Genomic DNA, 18,794 nt, shown 5'->3' with positions numbered 1-18,794 from the left:
TTCTTAAATTCCACATATGAGTGAAATGATATGATATTTGTCTTTCTCTGATTGATTTATGCTGCTTAGCATGATACTCCATCCATCCAGTCTGTTTAAAGGTATTATTTTCAGAACTATGTGTATGTGTGGGAGATGGGACAGAAGGGGAAGGGAATGCAAGTGAATATATTCCTTCCCTTTTGGCTCTGAAATAATTCAGGGCAACAGACATAGTGAAAGTGACTTACTCTATATTCTACCCTCCACTATTCCTATGGGGGGAAAATATATTGCTCCTAAGTAGGTATAACGCTCACATGAATATATAATAAAGAAAAAATAAAGAGTATTTCAACTGAAATTGAATATGAACTGAATACATTAACATAAAGTGTTTTTTATATAATGCTAGTACCCTAATGTGGTTTGAGTTTCCCTTTTTAATTTATTTTGAAGTTTAAAGTCACACAAGCATAGCATAAGACTCTCATATTTAATGAAATAAGGCAGGTGTTAGAAAGCAGATCAAGGGTGATGTCCAGCATGGTGACTAGAGTCAATACTGCTGTATTGCATGTATGGAGGTTCTGAGAGGATGGGTCTTGAGAGTTTTCTTCACAAGAAAATAAAATTTTGTGAGTGTATGGTGACAGACGTTGACTGGATTTACCGTGGTGATCATTTTGCAATGTATACAAATACTGAACTATTTTGTTGTATACCTAAAACTAATATAATGCTATATATCATTAGACTTTATTTTTTTTAAAAAAGACTTATTCCAATCCAGGAAAAATACCAGTCCATTATTATTTTTTATAATAAAGCCTGTATTTGTGTGTGTGTGTGTGTGTGTGTGTGTGTGTGTGTGTGTGTTGAATAAGTTAATGGTAGACAGATGTTGAACTGTGTGATGATCTATTTTAGGAGTATTACTAAGGCCAAGAAACAGAAGGCAGATAACTTGATAAACCTGATACCTAAAGCATAAAGTTCAACAGTGAACAGTACTAGGGAAAAGACTAAAGTATGAGCATGATGCCAGAAATAAGGTAGAGAATCTCAGTCTTTACAAGATATAATATTAATGTCATATTATATTGACAATGATCCTGTTTCCTCTAACAAGGCAACTGGAGTCCATAAATAAGGGCAAAAACAAGATGCAAGATGTTAAGTTCTTGTGACATGGACAGATTTTTTTATTGTCCTTTTGAATTTTTTTCCATTGGTGAAAGGAAAGAATACTCACAATACTTTAGTTCTATTTTTTTTTCAGAAAAATACTTTGAATAACTGCTTTAATCTAAAACGTACTAATACAACATTCAAGAATCTTACTAGACGACATTTATTCAGGCAGATATCAAACATCATATTTTTGAAAGCTACAAATTATATAAAATGCATTAGGTGAACTTAAAGTTTGAAAATAGGAAACAATTATTTGGAAATTTTATAGAGTAAAAAAAATCTATTCATATGACTTACTAAAATCAAATTATCATGGCTGGGTCAATAGTGGATTGTTTATTCACATCTCTTACATTACTTAAGTTTCTTTCTTTCTTTCTTTCTTTCTTTCTTTCTTTCTTCCTTTCTTTCATTTTATTTTAGACAGAGAGGGAGAGTGGGGGAGAGGATCAAAGTGGGAGAGAGAAAGAGAGAAAGAGAGAGAGAGAGAGAGAGAGAGAGAGACTCGTAAGCAGGCTCCATGTTTGGAATAAAGCCCTACGTGGGGCTCCATCTCACGACCCTGGGATCATGACCTGAGCTGAAATCAAGAATCGGATGTTCAACTGACTAAGCCACCCAGATGCCCCCTCATTGTCCTTTTAGAAGCAACTAAGATTGCTTATCTTGAAAAATTACACTTAAATTTTAGAAATTGTTTTCTAGAAAAATATGAGATCTTTATATTCAAACATGGTACTCACGAAGTAAAATTCCTTAAATCACAAATCTATATTCAAAACAAATTCAAACATTAATCCTAAAGAAAAAATATGCAACCAGTTCCATGGCATATTTGTACATTGACATTTAATTTCTATATGCAGTGATAATATCCTAAACAATTATTAGCATTATAAAATAGCTTCTGTCAGAAAAATGACAAGCGAGAGCTTTGCCTCAACTGAACCGCAAAGTGAGAAAGAAACTTATAGATTGTCTTGTGATTACCATTTGTTAAATGAGGATTCAGAAGCACAGAGTGGTAATATATAATTTTACAGGTTTACACAAAAAGTAAATGATAGGTACAGGCCTGAAACTTTAGTTCTATAATGCCAATTCATTTTTTGTTTATCCTACCATGAGTTGCCTTTGCCTGGGTGGCTCAGTCGGTTAAGCGTCTAACTTCAGCTCAGGTCATGATCTCACGGTTTGTGAGTTCGAGCCCTGCATCAGGCTCTGTGCTGAAATCATGAAGGCTGATGAGCCTCATTTGATCATGAGCCTCATTTGGATTCTGTGTCTCCGTCTTTCTCTGCCCCTCCCCCACTTGTGCTGTCTCTCTCTCTCTCTCTCTCTCTCTCTCATAAATAAATCAACTTAAAAAATTTTGTAAATATGTGAAAAATAAGTAATTTAACTTCTTAAATTAAAGATCAACTAAAAAAATATTAAAATTAAAAACTTTTCAATAAAGCATAAGAATCAAGGTCACAACCTAAAAAAAAAATTTATGAATATAATTTCAACATTTAAAATGAAAAAGGAGGGGCACCTGGTGGCTCAGTTGGTTGAGCCTCCAACTCTTGATTTTGGCTCAGGTCATGATTCCAGTGTTGTGGAATCGAGCCTCGTGTTCAGTTTCACACTGAGAATAGAACTTGCTTGAGATTCTCTCTCTCTCTATCTCTCTCACTGCTCCCCACCCTCTGCTCACGCTCTCTCTCTCTCTCTCTCTAAAATAAAAAGTTAGCTTATTAATTTAAATAACTTAAGTGTCCAAGATTGAATTTTTTATATGTTAAGGTAAGAATAGAAAAATGTATTGAATCTCCTTAGATGGGATTGTTAACCTGATAGATCAAGAAATCAGTTGGTATTCTGGGCAATTTCTGAGGGTTACCAGGAAATTTGTTGAAGAGAATTGGGGTTTACTTGATAACTGGTGTGAGCCAGACTCCTTACAGATGAGCCTGGGACCAGGGGTCTCTGGCACCGGGGGAACACAAGTATTTCTAATCACAAAATGCTGCTGCTGCTTCCATATAACTCCTAAGATCCCTGGAGACAGGTCTTTCTCTGGAAAGAGTGGTCTCAACAGCAAGTGTCTGAAGCCTGATTCCCCTGTTCTCTGAGCCACTCCTGACACTGAGCACGTCCCAGCCCATCCTCTCCTTGGCCCTCCATTTGGACCTGCACATATTCCCCATCACACACCTGGAGAACGAAACACACCTTGTGGGATCCAACTGTGCTGTTTGCATTTAACATGTTCAAAAATATTATCCAAATGCAAAAGCTAGAGAAAAGGTTAGAGATTAATACAGATCCACAATGCTCTATCTGAAGCATCTGAATTCAGAAATTCTCAGATTTTAGAGAAAAAATAAGGTAGACATTGTGCACGTTTTGTATATCTTCAGTGGATAAAGGCATCAACCCATATCCCTGCAATGCAACGTATGAATATTTGCATCAAGCACAAAAATAAAAACTGTAAGTAGTCTCACATTTGCCCAGGTCAGGGCCGGTTTTCAAGTCATGTGTACTAAAAGAAAATGACTCATTTTCAGAGCTTTGAGGTTTTGAAGTTGTTGATAAAGGCCTTCGAACATTTACAAAGAGTTGAAATGTATCTAGTTGTGTGAGGGTTTCTCATGATGTGACTGAGCGATCTATTTTTACTCTTACTCAGCTAAAATTATCAGCAATGCAAATGAATATATAGGATACATTCTTTTCAAATGTGCAGATTTGAAATAAAACAAGGTATCAGATTATAATGTTGAAAAACAGAAAATTTTTTACAGATATGTCAAATGGTTAAAAGTGCTTTTGTATTACATTATAGGAGATAGGAACACACATCAAACAATGGCATATAAAAAGCATGCAATAGAACCAAAATATTTGAGTAGATGGATTTTAAGGGCATTTTTTTATCATTAGAATCTTTACTTGTACGTTAAAAAATATCACTTCTGAAAATATAATTCAAAAAAATCTTTTTGTTTTTTATAACAAGGAAAATGTGTAACTGTGTGTAATTTTCATGTGTGATGAATTTAGTGATGACTGAAAAATTACACTTCATATAATAGTTAATCTTTTAAGGATACATTTTGTGAGGAAATACTTTATACAGTTCAATGAGGCATGTCTCTTTAAATATAATTTTCTATTATGTTTTGCACTTGATAGTAGTACATGCCTTTAAGATAAGATAGCACACCAGGCTGCGGCAAAACAGAGCCTTCGCTAATTTCAGGCTGACAGAAGAGATAGTTTAATTAGTTAGCTGCTAATATCTATTTAAGTGAGCAGCCTGGGAAATGTCTGCTAGAAAAAGGACATGTAAATGCATGGTAAGGCCATTCTCTTTGCTTCTCTTCACTTGCGTCAAAAAAGAAGAGAACAGGTAGCCTGCACATCCATGGAAAGAGGAGGAAATTACTTTAAAAAAGGGAAGGCTGACACAAAAATAATTCTATGTCTGCAGTGTGTGTGTGTGTGTGTGTGTGTGTGTAATGTATATACAGTTGACCCTTGAACAATGGGGGAGGGTTAGGGGCACTGATTCCCTGCAGAGTTGAAAATCTGTGTGTAACTTTTGACTCCTCCGAAACTTAACTACTAATAAATAGCCTACTCTTGGCTGGAAGCCTTACTGATAACATAAACAGGTGATTAACAAAGCATTTTGTATGTTATATGTATTATATATACTATATTATTAAATAAAGTAAGATAAAGAAAAGAAAGTGTTATTAAGAAACTCATAAGAGAGATTACATTTATAGTACTTTACTGTATTTATTGGAAAAATTCTTCACATAAGGGGACCTGCACATTTCAAATCCATGTTATTCAAAGTTCAACTGTACTTTCAAATATTGTGGAATCTTCTGTTTCTACCAAGAAAACATTCAGATAATTTTTAACAATTCTTTTTTTTTTTAAATTTTTTTTTCAACGTTTTTATTTATTTTTGGGACAGAGAGAGACAGAGCATGAACGGGGGAGGGGCAGAGAGAGAGGGAGACACAGAATCGGAAACAGGCTCCAGGCTCTGAGCCATCAGCCCAGAGCCTGACGCGGGGCTCGAACTCACGGACCGCGAGATCGTGACCTGGCTGAAGTCGGACGCTTAACCGACTGCGCCACCCAGGCGCCCCAACAATTCTTTAATAGTAACTGAAGAGCATAAAAATTTCTTTTTCAACTCAAGGCTATTAGCTTTTATACTTAAATATACTTAATAAATAGTATGCTTTTTATATTGCCTTTGTTTATTGGAATATGTAGAGAAATAGATGAAAGGGAGATTAAGAATATATGGGTAGGGGACCTGAACAGGCAGTTTTCCAAAGAAGACATACAGATGGCCAAGAGATACATGAAAAATTGTTCAGCATCACTAATCATTGCAGAAATACAGATCAAAACCACAATGAGCTACCATCACCTCACACCAATCAGAATGGCTAGTATCAACAAGAAAACAAACGTAAGTGTTGGTGAGGATATGGAAAAAGGAAACCCGCATGCACTGTTGGTAGGAATGTAAATTGATGCAATCACTGTGGAAAACAGTATGGAAGTTCCTCAAAAACTTAAAAATAGAACCACCATATGACCCAGTAATTCCACTTCTGGGTATTTATACAAAGAAAATGAAAACACAAATTCAAAAAGATATGTACACCCCTATGTTTATTGCAGATTATTTACAATAGCCAAGATATGGAGCAACCTAAGTGTCTATCAAAAGATGAACGGATACAGATGTATACATATATAATGGAATATTAGCCATAAAAATGAAATCTTGCCATTTGTGACAACTTGGATGGACCTAGAGGGCATTATTCTAAGTAAAATAAGTCCAACAGAAAAAAGCAAATACCACATGATTTCATTTATATGTGGAGTCTAAAAAACGAAACCAGAAATAGACTCATAAATACAGAGAACAAACTGGCGGTTTGTTTTCCAGAGGGAAAGGGGGATGGGGAGATGGGTGTAATAGGTGAAGGGGATTAAGAGGTACAAACTTCCAGTTATAATACAAATACATCATGGGGATAAAAAGTACAACATAGAAAATATAGTTAATAATATTGTAATAACTCTGTATGGTGACAGTTGGTAACTACATTTATTGTGGTATTTCATAAAATATAGACTTGTAGTCTATTTTGCATACATGAAACTAATACAATATTGTATGTCAACTATACTCCAATAAAAAGTATATATGTGAATATTCTTTGTGTAATTTTTTCTACCAAATTTGTCGAATATCTACATATTATCATATGCCACTTGAGTCTGAGAGGCAAATTTCATGGTTAAATACTACTAATTAATTGATGGTAAGCCTCTTCTCTAAGCTGAATGAATTTTATTGGATAATTCTTACATTCTAAAACAAATTATGGAATTATGAGTCTAATTGAAAATAATGGGAAAATAAGGAATTTATAGGAAAGTAATCTCAAAAAATTTAAAATGTGCTACTTCTATAAAAGAATGGTTTAATTATATATATTAATTACATAAAACCTATTACAAACTATAAGTACTCAGGACAAATTTCAGCTTTTTAGAAAGTACAATTTGAAGGTACAGGTCTAATCTTTTACCATGATTCACATTACATGTTTATTAAAGTAAAAGAGATGATATCCTAATCTTAATCATTTGACTTATATTTCAAAAGTTGGCTTTTTTTTTAATATTTCAATTAAATGGCAATTACGGTAATTATTTTGTGTTAAGACAAGAAAAGGCATAATAAATGTTATTTAGGACCTTTTCTTACTTATAATAAAAAATACAATGCAAATGACTTTTTAAAATAAGAGTCCATTTAAATAGGTGCAATACAAACACAGTCAAGAAAAAAGACAAGGAAATCCTTGTAAAAGTATTATTACTCATTTTTTCCCCTCAATTTTTAAACAGTGCATTTTTTGAATAGGGCTTGGTAAAAAAAAATACATATTAACAATTCAAAAGTCCCAGAATAGCAACACCAAAAGAAAACAACACTGACAATTTTGGCAATTTTGTTTGGAGGAAGATCACAGAGATGATGACAGTAAAGAATTAGAGTGTTTGGTAAGGTGGAACTGGAGAGGGCAAAATAATCAAATAAATTATTTGTTTGAATGACAAAAAAATCATAAGTGTTATTTCCTTTTCTGTAAATAATAGTATAAACTGGCAGTCCTGTTCATTTTCTTGTTTTAATAGTTACAAACATGAATGCACTATTAGACTAAAATTTTTACTTACAAATTACAGAAATTATGATGAAGCATGTCTTTTACTTATAATCATGAGATTGTATACAATCTCCATTGAAAACAGACTTTTCTGAAAATCCATTATAATTCCTAAACCCTTGAATTAATATTTCTATTTTATTCCTTACTAAAAGTTTCCAGATGTCAGCTAAAGTACACAAAGTATGAATTCATATGTGCATTCAATTGTGAATTAGACTTTACTAATAAAATTGTTAATTTATTATATGGTTTATTCTTAAAATTAGAGATATAACTAAATAGAGTTGTTGAATAAATATCAATTATCAAATAATTTATGGCATTCATGTACAAAATCACTATCTAGAATACTCTCCCTAATTTATCACTGCACTGTAAAGTGTACCAGACAAATGAAATGATTTGTAGAAAGTAAACCAATTGGGAAAAATAGCTTCCTTCCACTATAGCCTCTTCAAAAGAACATAAAGAAATAGAAAATAATCGGAGTGGTGGGTAGAGGGGAAATTATTACAAAACTGATGTTTAAGTTTGCATAAACACAGAATTATATGAAATATTTTTAGATATTATGTTTCTAGAAGTGTTTATAAGTGACTTTTGCAAAATACAGAATAATACAGATAGAATAATTAACCACAGTTGATTTTTTATTTAATGCTTATCTATTTGTTCTGATATTTTTCTGCTCACTTTTGGGATTACAGACACTGAATTTTATAATTCAAAGAATCTTTAGAGGTCTAGTGCACTCTTAATTTTACAAAAATGCTACTGAGATGTGAGAAATTAATTTATAAATTTGTGGTAGCACAGTTGATTAGTGGCAAAGACAGAAAACAATTCATGTCTCCTTACAGTCAAGAGGGGATCTTTTCAATGGCATGAGCATTGGTTTTGAAATCAGGTAGCCCCAAATGTAAAGCTGATGCCTTTAATGGGAGAGCAGCTGGCTTGCTCAAGGAATATAAAGATGGATAGAAATATAGAAAGAGAATAATATACAGAATATAATAAGAGGTGCCTGGGTGGCTCAGTTAAGCATCTGACTCCTGATTTCAGCTCAGGTCATGATCTCACCGTTCATGAGTTCAAGCCCCATGTTGGGCTCTGTGCTGACGGTGCGGAGCCTGTTTGGGTCTCTCTCTCTCTCGCCTTCTCTCTCTCTGTCCCTCCCTACTTGCTCTCTCACTCTTTCAAAATAAATAAATAGATATAATAATAATAATGTAGAAATAAAGTAGCAAGAGGGAGAATTCCTACCTTCAAGGCATTCATAGTTCAGGGAGTCAACATGTGATTTTAGTGCAATGGCATAGGGCAATGAAAGAGATATTTGGGAATACTAGGAGTCAACAAAAGGACAATAGCTTTATGTTCTTGTTTGTTAATCTGTAGAATAGGAATTCTTATATTAGGGTTGTTTGGGGATTAAATAAAGTCACATGTGAAAGTACAATCACATAATGAAAATAAAATATTTAGTTCCATCTCTTTCTTTTTCCTTGTCTACACTTCATGTTCCATAAACCAGTGTTGACCCATTTTATAGTTCTTTGTGACATAAAGTTGTTTTATCATAATTATTTTGAAAATAGGTGTGAAGACTCAGAGAGTACACTCTTTTTTAAAACTTTTTTAAACTTTTATTTAAATAATTCTAATTAATACTAATAATTTCACTGTTAATTATTTGGAAGTTGTTTTTCAAGTATGTCTCATCTTAATATTTTAAATGATATTAAGTATCTTGCTGATCACAGATTTACACATACTTATTATAGAAAATATAAGAAAAATGTACAAAACTTTCCAAGGAGAGATAAAGCAAACATTGAGATACATTTACTTGTAGTCTTTATGCTCTGCATGTTTGTATTTTTAAAAAGTAAAATCATAGAGAAGTCATTTGAGATCCATTTACTGTTTTTGAGTTTTTGAGTTTGTTTTAATGCTTCCAGTTTTATTTAAATTCTAGTTTACATATAGTGTAATACTAGTTTCAAACATAGACTTAGTGATTCATTACTTACATTCATTACTTACATTGATTCCCAGTGCTCATTACAAATGGCCTCCTTAATACCCAACACCCATTTTTAGCCCATCTCCCTGCCTGCCTCCCCTCCAGCAATCCTCTTGTTTGTTTTATTTAACTTGGCATTTTTAAAAGTATGAAATAATTTCTCATCATATTAAATATATTTTAAAATAAAATCTTATTTAACACCATTAAATCTCAATTTTTAATTTGATGAGCAAATAGTTGAATTAAGATCTTAAATTAATATGGAAAGTAACTAGTTTTAAGGCTATATGGTAAGATTTCAAAAGCTCTAAAATGTAGGGATACATTGTGCTGAAAACTTTTGTGTGGACTAAAACAAATATATACACACATATACATAAACTTATAAATTAAATATTATAAATTCCCCATGTATATGTTTAAGAAGTATATTACATGTTTAGCATATACAATTTTATTGTGATACAATTATGCTAAATTCAATACTCGAGTTACCTGCTTTTTCCTACTCCTACACTGCTTTTTTTGGTGTGATCTATTTCATCCATCAATAAGAACGGTAGATTAAAATTTCATGACATCTGTTTTTTTTAACTCCCTTTAGAAGATCTAGTATAATATACCTTTCATCAGATAGTATTATATGAATAATAAGATAATTAATTGATCATCTTTTTACCTTTTGTGACCTTTTATGTTAGGTATAATTTTGTTTTGGGTAACTTTGCTATGAGTCCCATATTCAAATAAATGTTTTAATCAAAATACAATAATTATGCTTAGACCTTGAAATATATACATTCATTACATTAACCTTATGTTTGGCGTTTCTGCAGTCACCTTGTCTTAAGTTACTTTACTATCTTCTTTTTTGACATTTTATATGTTTGTTTTTGTATGTAGCAATAGATTTTAATATAAATATACTTTTTGTATTCACTAGTTGTTACCCTTAAGGTTTGCAATAACACTTAAACTTATTCTTTCAAGTTTCTACTTTCAGAATTTAAATAAATATAAATTTTTATTCTTAAAATAGTTTTTAAGATTTCACTCAGTCTATAACAAGACGTTTCTTCTAAGTATTTATTTCTATCAAATGAACTTATCAACACAGGTATTTAATCACTGCTTGTCATGTTAAATATTATATCCTCCAAGAATTATACTTTAACACTTCCATACAATTTCATAAGCATGCTTGCAATTTTTACACTTACTGTGTGTAATGGTTTTTAATGTAGACTTTATTCTTATTGCTGCATTTATTTGCATTATTACCCAATTATTATACATTATTTTACCCAATTCTCTTTTCTTTTCAGATCATATTTTCCTTACCGTCTCTTCTGTTTTGTAGACTTCAGAGTTTCTTACAACCTACTGAGAAGACAAGGTGTACATGTTTGTAATGCCTGTATATGTATGTATTGAGGAGGATCACAGAGGCCATCTCTTCTACTGAGTTTTTTTCTTTTAAGTTTATTTATTTGAGTTGGAGAGAGAATGCAAGCAAGAGAGGGGCACAGAGAGAAAGAGAGAGAGAGAGAGAGAGAGAGAGAGAGAGAGAGAATCCCAAACAGGCTCCACGCTGTCAGCACAGAGCCTGACTTGGAGCTTGATCTCATGAAACATGAGATCAAGACCTGAGCCGAAATCAAGAGATGGACCCTTAACTGACTGAGCCACCCAGGCACCCTGACACAACACTTTTTTAATTCCACTATTATATAATTAACTCATGTTTAGCTAGAGCATTTTAGATTTCAAGTAACAGAATTGTGAAATCATGACCTGAGCCAAAAATCAAGAGTCAGAGCTTAGCCAACTGAGACACTCAGGTGCCCCTCTCCCACTGAGTTTTTATGGTAATTTTTTCATCTTTTTTTTTATTTGTTCCTTGCCTCCTTCTGTAAGCATGCTTTACATGGTCTGTGAGCACTACAATGTGATAGGCACTCTGTTATATACTGCAAACCCAAAGGTGCTATTACTGTCTTATTTTATTTACATGATGTGGAATGGAGAGCTCTATCAATACAAAGATTTTGCTAAGAGACAGTGTTTGAGTCACTTTTTTTCCCCACATGCTCTTTGGTTTGCTGAAGATGTGTAGAGGTTTGGGCTTAACTGTCAGTGTGTGGCTATCTTCATCAAATGCAGTAGTTACCCTGACATTAATTTCTCTGACAGGGTGAACAAAAAAACATCCATGAGAAACTCTATTGATTATATTCTTTTCTTATTCCTAATTTACTTCTGAGAGTCCTTGTCATTGATACAACATCATCAAAGTCAGTAATTACTTCCCCTCATAGAGTTACCAGATAGAACAGATAAAATACATGACAAGCAATCAAATTATAGTTTAAATAAACAATTAATTTTTTTTTAGTGTACGTATGCCCCACATATTGTATGGGTCCTACTCAACTGGCAACTCTCTACCTATAGTATTATTCTTAGGAACTACCATCTCCAAGCATGGTAAGAAAGAGAGAAATCAGGGGCGCCTGGGTGGCGCAGTCGGTTAAGCGTCCGACTTCAGCCAGGTCACGATCTCGCGGTCCGTGAGTTCGAGCCCCGCGTCGGGCTCTGGGCTGATGGCTCGGAGCCTGGAGCCTGTTTCCGATTCTGTGTCTCCCTCTCTCTCTGCCCCTCCCCCGTTCATGCTCTGTCTCTCTCTGTCCCAAAAATAAATAAACGTTGAAAAAAAAAAATTTTAAAAATAAAAAAAAAAAAAAAAAAAGAAAGAAATCATGTAAGGATTGAATCACTAAATTCTACACCTAAAACTAATACTACATTGTATGTTAACTAACTGGAATTTAAATAAAAACTTGAAAAAAAATAAAGAGAGAAATCAATTATGTGTACTTGGTTATATCACAAAACAGAGTCTTGCAGTTGAGAGAGGGCTGCATAGTTTTACCTAGGTGCCAAATCCAGGCTTCTGAGTAGGTAGTGATAATGATGTAGTTCCCAACTGTATTTAAGGTATCACCTGTGTCAAGACTATTTGGCTTAATCTGTCTTAAGCATTTAAGTATGTTTGCTAATCACTTATTCTTATGACTATTGAAATGCCTTTCATAGTCCGATACAATGTGTATCAATCTCAAATCCTGTGTTCTTATGAGTTTTCATTCTCCTCCAAAATCCACTCCCTTTCATAGATTCATAGTATTTTACTAGGAAATTTAAAGTGATTGTGTAGGAATTGCTGTTTGGATAGGAGAGATTTTAAGCCCAAACCCCCTTAGTTTCTATTTTAAAAATGTATGCATCCTTAAATAAAGAAGGTCTTTATGATAAATGTTATCTTTACCATTTCATATTACATATGACACCATTAATAAATACCTGTCCAATCTGTATTCCTGATGAAGAATACTTTTATCAGTTACATATAATACGTGGAAACCTTCTGTAAACTTAGAGGCCTAAAACAAGACTTTGCTGTTGCTGTTAATGATTCTGTGAATGAATAAACAATATTGGCTGAGCCCAGCTAGAAGGTTCTCCTGGTATGCCTAGGGTCACTCATATGATGGCTATCAGGTCCAGAGAGCAGCAACAGCTGCTCCATGTGTCCTCAGCTCTTCTACTGGTCTAGACTGAACGTCTTCACAGAGTAGTTGCAGGTAAGATTCAGGGCAAGCCCAGTGCACCAGCACTTCATAAGATACTCCCTGCATCATATTTGCTGATGTCCATTCACTGAGGCAATGTGGCTGCCCAAGCCCAAGTCAGGGATGGAGGTAATACATAAGGTTGTTGAGATGGGGAGGCCTGATATATTGGGAACCTTAAATGCAACAGTCTAACACAATTTTGTTAGGCCTCTGGCAACAGAGAATGTATATTAGATAGAAGGATATATTTACTGAGCAAAACTAATACGCATGAACACAAAGACAAGAGTGGTGCAATGGAGTTGAGTTTTGGACAGCAGAAAGATTTAGTCATCTATGGGGGCTTTTGGTTTTTTTTTAATTGTGGTAAAATAGTCATTAATTTGAATTAGAAATATAAGTTCTTTTAATGTTTGTTGTTTATAGACATATTATTTAAAATATCTATATGTTGGCTTTTTGAAATTTATGTAATAATCCCATCAATGAAAGGCTATAGTAAAACTCACATATAAAAATTATGGAAGGTTTTTGTAAACAAAAATCAACAAGAAAAATTTTATTTTTGCATATTAATGCATGTATAGATACTAAACTATAATGGAGCATATATTGCTCATATCATTAAACATTTCTATAGAATTTATAAGAGCTTAATAAGCTTTAATAGTAAATATTGAATTTGGGGGTGATTCAAAAGGAAGAATTAATCTACTTAATTTGAAGACTTCAATCTTTCAATTCAAAGCTGACACAATACTACTATTAAAATTTTTTATATTGTGAAATATAAAATGCTATATTAAAAGTCTAAAATCTTTCTTTCTTTCTTTCTTTCTTTCTTTCTTTCTTTCTTTCCATTTTTATTATTTATTTATTTTTGAGAGAGACAGACAGGGTGCAAGCAGGAGAGGGGCAGAGAAAGGGAGACAAAGAATCTGAAACTGGCTCCAGGATCTGAGCTGTCAGCACAGAGCCCGATGTGGGGCTTGAACTCACAAACCATGAGATCATGACCTGAGCCAAAGTCAGACACTTAACTGACTCATTCACCCAGGCACCCCTAAAACAAATATTTAGAATCTAAAGAACACCAGTGCGACAACCATCCACTTTAAGGAATTGAGTGTTGTCATTACCTTAAAAATCCTTCATATTCTGCCCTAAAAATTCCATCCTTCTTACATCCTCATAGAAATAACTGTTATATTGATTTTTGTTTTAGTAATTTCCTTGCTTTTCTTTAAGTTTGCCCACTATCTTCAGGTGTGCATCTCCAAACAATACAATTTAGTTTTGTGAATTTCATATAACAGAATCATACTGTGTGCAAATTTTTCCTGTGTTAGTTTCTTTCACTTAATCTTCTGTTTTGGAGATTCATCCATGCTGCTACCAGTGGCCAGATTCCTGTTAGTGTGTGTGTGTGTGTGTGTGTGTGTGTGTGTGTGTGTACTTATGTATATATATACACACACACACACATATATATATGTCAATATACCTGAATTGATCAATATTTGTTGATGTGCAATGTTTAATGCCTGGTGAAGAAACCCTTACAAACCCCAACATCATGAAAGTATTTTCCTCTGTTTTCTTCTAAAAAGTTAACATTTTTGCTTTTCCTATATAGATCTTTATTCCATTTAAAGTGGATTTGTATATATCAGAAGAGGAAGGAATGTGATTTCTGCTTACCTCATATGGATACTCAAATTGCACACCATTTACTCAAAAGCTCACCCTTTCCCATATACAATTTCATATACCCCTATCATATATAAAATGTCCATACATTTCTTTATTTTCTAGACTATCTTCTCCTTTGCACACCATTTTTTAAGTACATTTTTTTCAGAGAATATGACCACCAAGACCAATAAGGCACAACATTTAACATTTATTTCAATTGTTTCCTATTCTCATTCAAATTTTGTTTTGAAAGACTGCTTTGAGGAAGTAAACTAAGTTGTGGTAATATGTCATATCTTTATATTATCTTGGAAGATTTTAAGAAAAAGCAACATTATTTTCCTTAATGTTACCTGCACATATGCTTAAACAAAGAATGGTAGAAGCTTGGTAAAGCAAAGAAAGGATTTTATAGGTTTTTGTTTTGTATCACCATATCTGAAGATCTACATATGCGAAATGTCTCTTTTATGGAAATAAAATTCACCTTCCTATGACCATAGAACTTATAGCTGTGATTCAAGATAATTCTAAGTTTGAGTTGCTGAAAGTGAGTCCCTTGTCTGGAACTCTTATAATTTATTAAAAGAATAAAAGGGGCACCCGGGTGGCTCAGTCGATTAAGCGTTGCACTCTTGATTTCAGCCCAGGTCATGATCTGGTGGGGAGATTGAGCCCTGTGTAGGGCTCCGTACTGGGTGTGGAGCCTGCTTAAGATCCTCTCTCTCCCTTTCTCTCTCTGCCCTTCCCCCACTCATGTTTGCTCTTTCGCAAAATAAATAAACATCAAAAAAAATTATCTCTCTTCTTCCTCTCCCCCTATCCACTTGCACTTTCACTCTCTTGAGAAAAAAAGAAACAAAGGAAGGAAGGAAGGAAGGAAGGAAGGAAAGAAGGAAGGAAGGAAGGAAGGAAGAATCTCCAGGACTGAAAGAAATTATGCATTTGCTGGTGGCTTACTGCTTATGGGCGTTTCTAGAGCATAGTAACCAATCACAAGGCTCCAACTGATTAAGGCATCAAGTGTGCTCCTATTCTATGCCTTGTAGCACACAAAATTTCTCCAAGCATAATCCTTTTTCTAAAACTGAGGATACTTAAAATGCCTATGCTTAGGTTCTATTATCAATCTTCAACTAAGAGGGAAAGATGGCTAAACACCCAACTATTAATGTTAACCAGATAAGTTAAGTGTTAGCAAGTTAATTCTATATCCTCCAATTCAACGATCTACTGATAAAATAACCATTTTTAATTGTGTTATTCCAGAGCAAAAATCTAAAATTTCTTTATAATACACTTTAATTTAAAAATACAAATATGGGCCTCATTAATTGACAAAAACGTATTTTGTCAAAAAAAATCATGGCACTTTTTTCTTCTTTAAGCCTTGACTGTGATCTTAGTAATGTTTAATGGTTATGATCTTGCTGTTTTATTTTTTTTTATTTTTTAAATTTTTTTCAACGTTTTTTATTTATTTTTGGGACAGAGAGAGACAGAGCATGAACGGGGGAGGGGCAGAGAGAGAGGGAGACACAGAATCGGAAACAGGCTCCAGGCTCTGAGCCATCAGCCCAGAGCCTGACGCGGGGCTCGAACTCACGGACCGCGAGATCGTGACCTGGCTGATGTCGGACGCTTAGCCGACTGCGCCACCCAGGCGCCCCAACTGTTTTATTTTTGAGGTGAAAAGAAAAGTATGCTGCTGGAGAAGGATATAAAATGAAGATAACTGAAAAAGATCTGACCTAATTCTTTTAATAGGTTAATATGTTTTACATTTAGAATTAATACCTTGCAGAAACTATATCAGTGCAATACCCTGCATGAAGGAGCTTATGACAGTAATAATAGACATAGTAAAATTTGGCTGATCATTCTTTGAAATTGGTCTTTTTAGAATGATTAATCTAGTGCTTAATATAAGAAATGTTAATTTTCCACGTATGTGCCTTAAATTCTGTATTTCAAGACAAATGTTTATAAAAGACAAAGTCTCTAATAATTAGCCTTTAAGACAAATACTTTTTAAAGTAAAAACAACAATAACAAAAAGTCATTCTAATCCTTCTATTTGAGATTCTCTAATATCTCAAAAACAAGCTTAACTTCACAAGGAACAGTGCAGATCCATTACATTAGATGCACAGGTGGATAGAATTATCTGAAATTTAGATAAATACTAATTGGATAAATGGAATATCTCACTGTTCCAAAACAAAAGGAATCCTTATAAATATATTACACTGTTCATTACATATCAACCATCAACGAATTATCATTAGGCAAGGTTTCAAAGGTAACATAAGAAGTTATAGCCTTGTCTGGGCTGGGGGAAAGGGACACTGTATTCCACTGTTTATAAATAAACAATTCCCATACATGTTTATTCAAGCCACACAGATAAAGACATTGGAAGGATGAGGAGCATAGGGCTAAAGGAGGTCTTTAAGAATACAGTTCCATGAAGATAAAAGGGTATATATGAGCCTTGCAAACACATCCCAAGGCACTGTTTTTCATTACCTTTCACTGTGGTGATCCAAATAGTGTCTCTTTCATTGAACTTAGAACCTCTAAAGACATGTCAGGCCATGTTTCCAACTCACAGCTGATCAACCAATAAGCTGAGCCAAACAATCACACACTAGTCAACACCTCAGACCTCCCAATACAGATGTCAATAGATCATGGAGACATGCTCTGGGTTAGTTGGTTTGACAGACTGTTAAAAATCCTCATGCAGAATGCTGAAATATTAGACATTCTTACAATCTTAAGTTCAAGTAGCTTCACACAATTTGTAAAGGAAATCTGGCTAAACCAACAAACACATGTAAAAAGAATAAAGCTGGAATTTTATTATATTGACTGTTTCCTGCTGCATTTCAGAAAGAAAATCTTTAATACTTATCATGTCATTTTTTTAAAATAGAATAAGTCTTTTTTGCAGACTTGTGAATGTGCCCTGGCTGCCTGGACTAAGGGATTTCTTATTAAACAAAAGCATGTGCACGCACGTGCATCCAAACACAGGGAACAGTGTGATTTCATGAAACTTGTTCAGTACCTTCAGTCTGTTCTGTAAATATGCATTACTGATAGGATTTATAAATTTCTCGCAATGATGTATAATAGACTACATACAGACCAGAAGCACAGTGCCCTCTGGTGCACATACAACATAAAATAAAATATTTATATAATAGTATCTACATAGAATCAGACACAAAAATACAATATTAAATTTTGCTTCTGCATAAATGCTAAACCAGCTGCTGGGAATTGTAAATTTCAATCATGAAGAAACAAACCAAACTGATAACCTTACATAAAACATTCTTTATGGCAAAGATCAATACAATCTAATCCATTCAGGCAATCATTTGTACACTCCTCTACTTAATGGATTCACTGGTTTTGGGGGAAGCAGGCAGTGTGTTGGATTTAATATATGACTCCTTTTGTGTAACTTATTTATATTCAAATATATAACAAGGGTAAAAGAAAAGGCCATATATCTCCATCCCTTCCTTTTTCTTGGCCTTTGCTATCATGTCACATTTATCTGCTACTTCTTTTTAGCCCATTGCCATTTTCTCCAGCTTCTGAATGTACAATTACCTTTAAGGGAAAAAAGGATCAGGAGACTCAACTTCTCAGCAACTAGAAGATACCATTTCTACTTAAGCTAAAAAAGGTAACATAGCATGGTATGAGGTAGAAAGGAATCTCAAGAAAATTCACTTAAAAATTTGGCTATTTAAAATGATAAACTCAGCTTCAAAGTTAATTGAAATTTATATATATTGGAATATACAATATATATGTATTGCATGTACAAGAAATACTTTTAAATAACCAGCAAACAGTACTATTGTGAATAGTAAATAATAACCCTTCTGAGAATTACCCTTTCCCATCTGAAACTTTCCCTTAGAGAAACTTAGTCATACACAACCTTCAAGGAAGATATCTCTA

General features: G+C 33.7%; 1 protein-coding gene across 1 annotated transcript in view; it reads right to left on the bottom strand.

The window, feature by feature from the left end:
- Positions 1-18,794, bottom strand: part of BRINP3 (BMP/retinoic acid inducible neural specific 3) — a 409,556-nt gene that overhangs the window by 366,489 nt on the left and 24,273 nt on the right. The gene's annotated exons all lie outside the window — the stretch shown is intronic.

This window comes from Lynx canadensis, chromosome F1 (genome assembly GCF_007474595.2).
Source record: "Lynx canadensis isolate LIC74 chromosome F1, mLynCan4.pri.v2, whole genome shotgun sequence".
Lineage (NCBI taxonomy): Eukaryota > Metazoa > Chordata > Mammalia > Carnivora > Felidae > Lynx > Lynx canadensis.
This window is presented reverse-complemented; position numbering and strand designations above follow the sequence as displayed.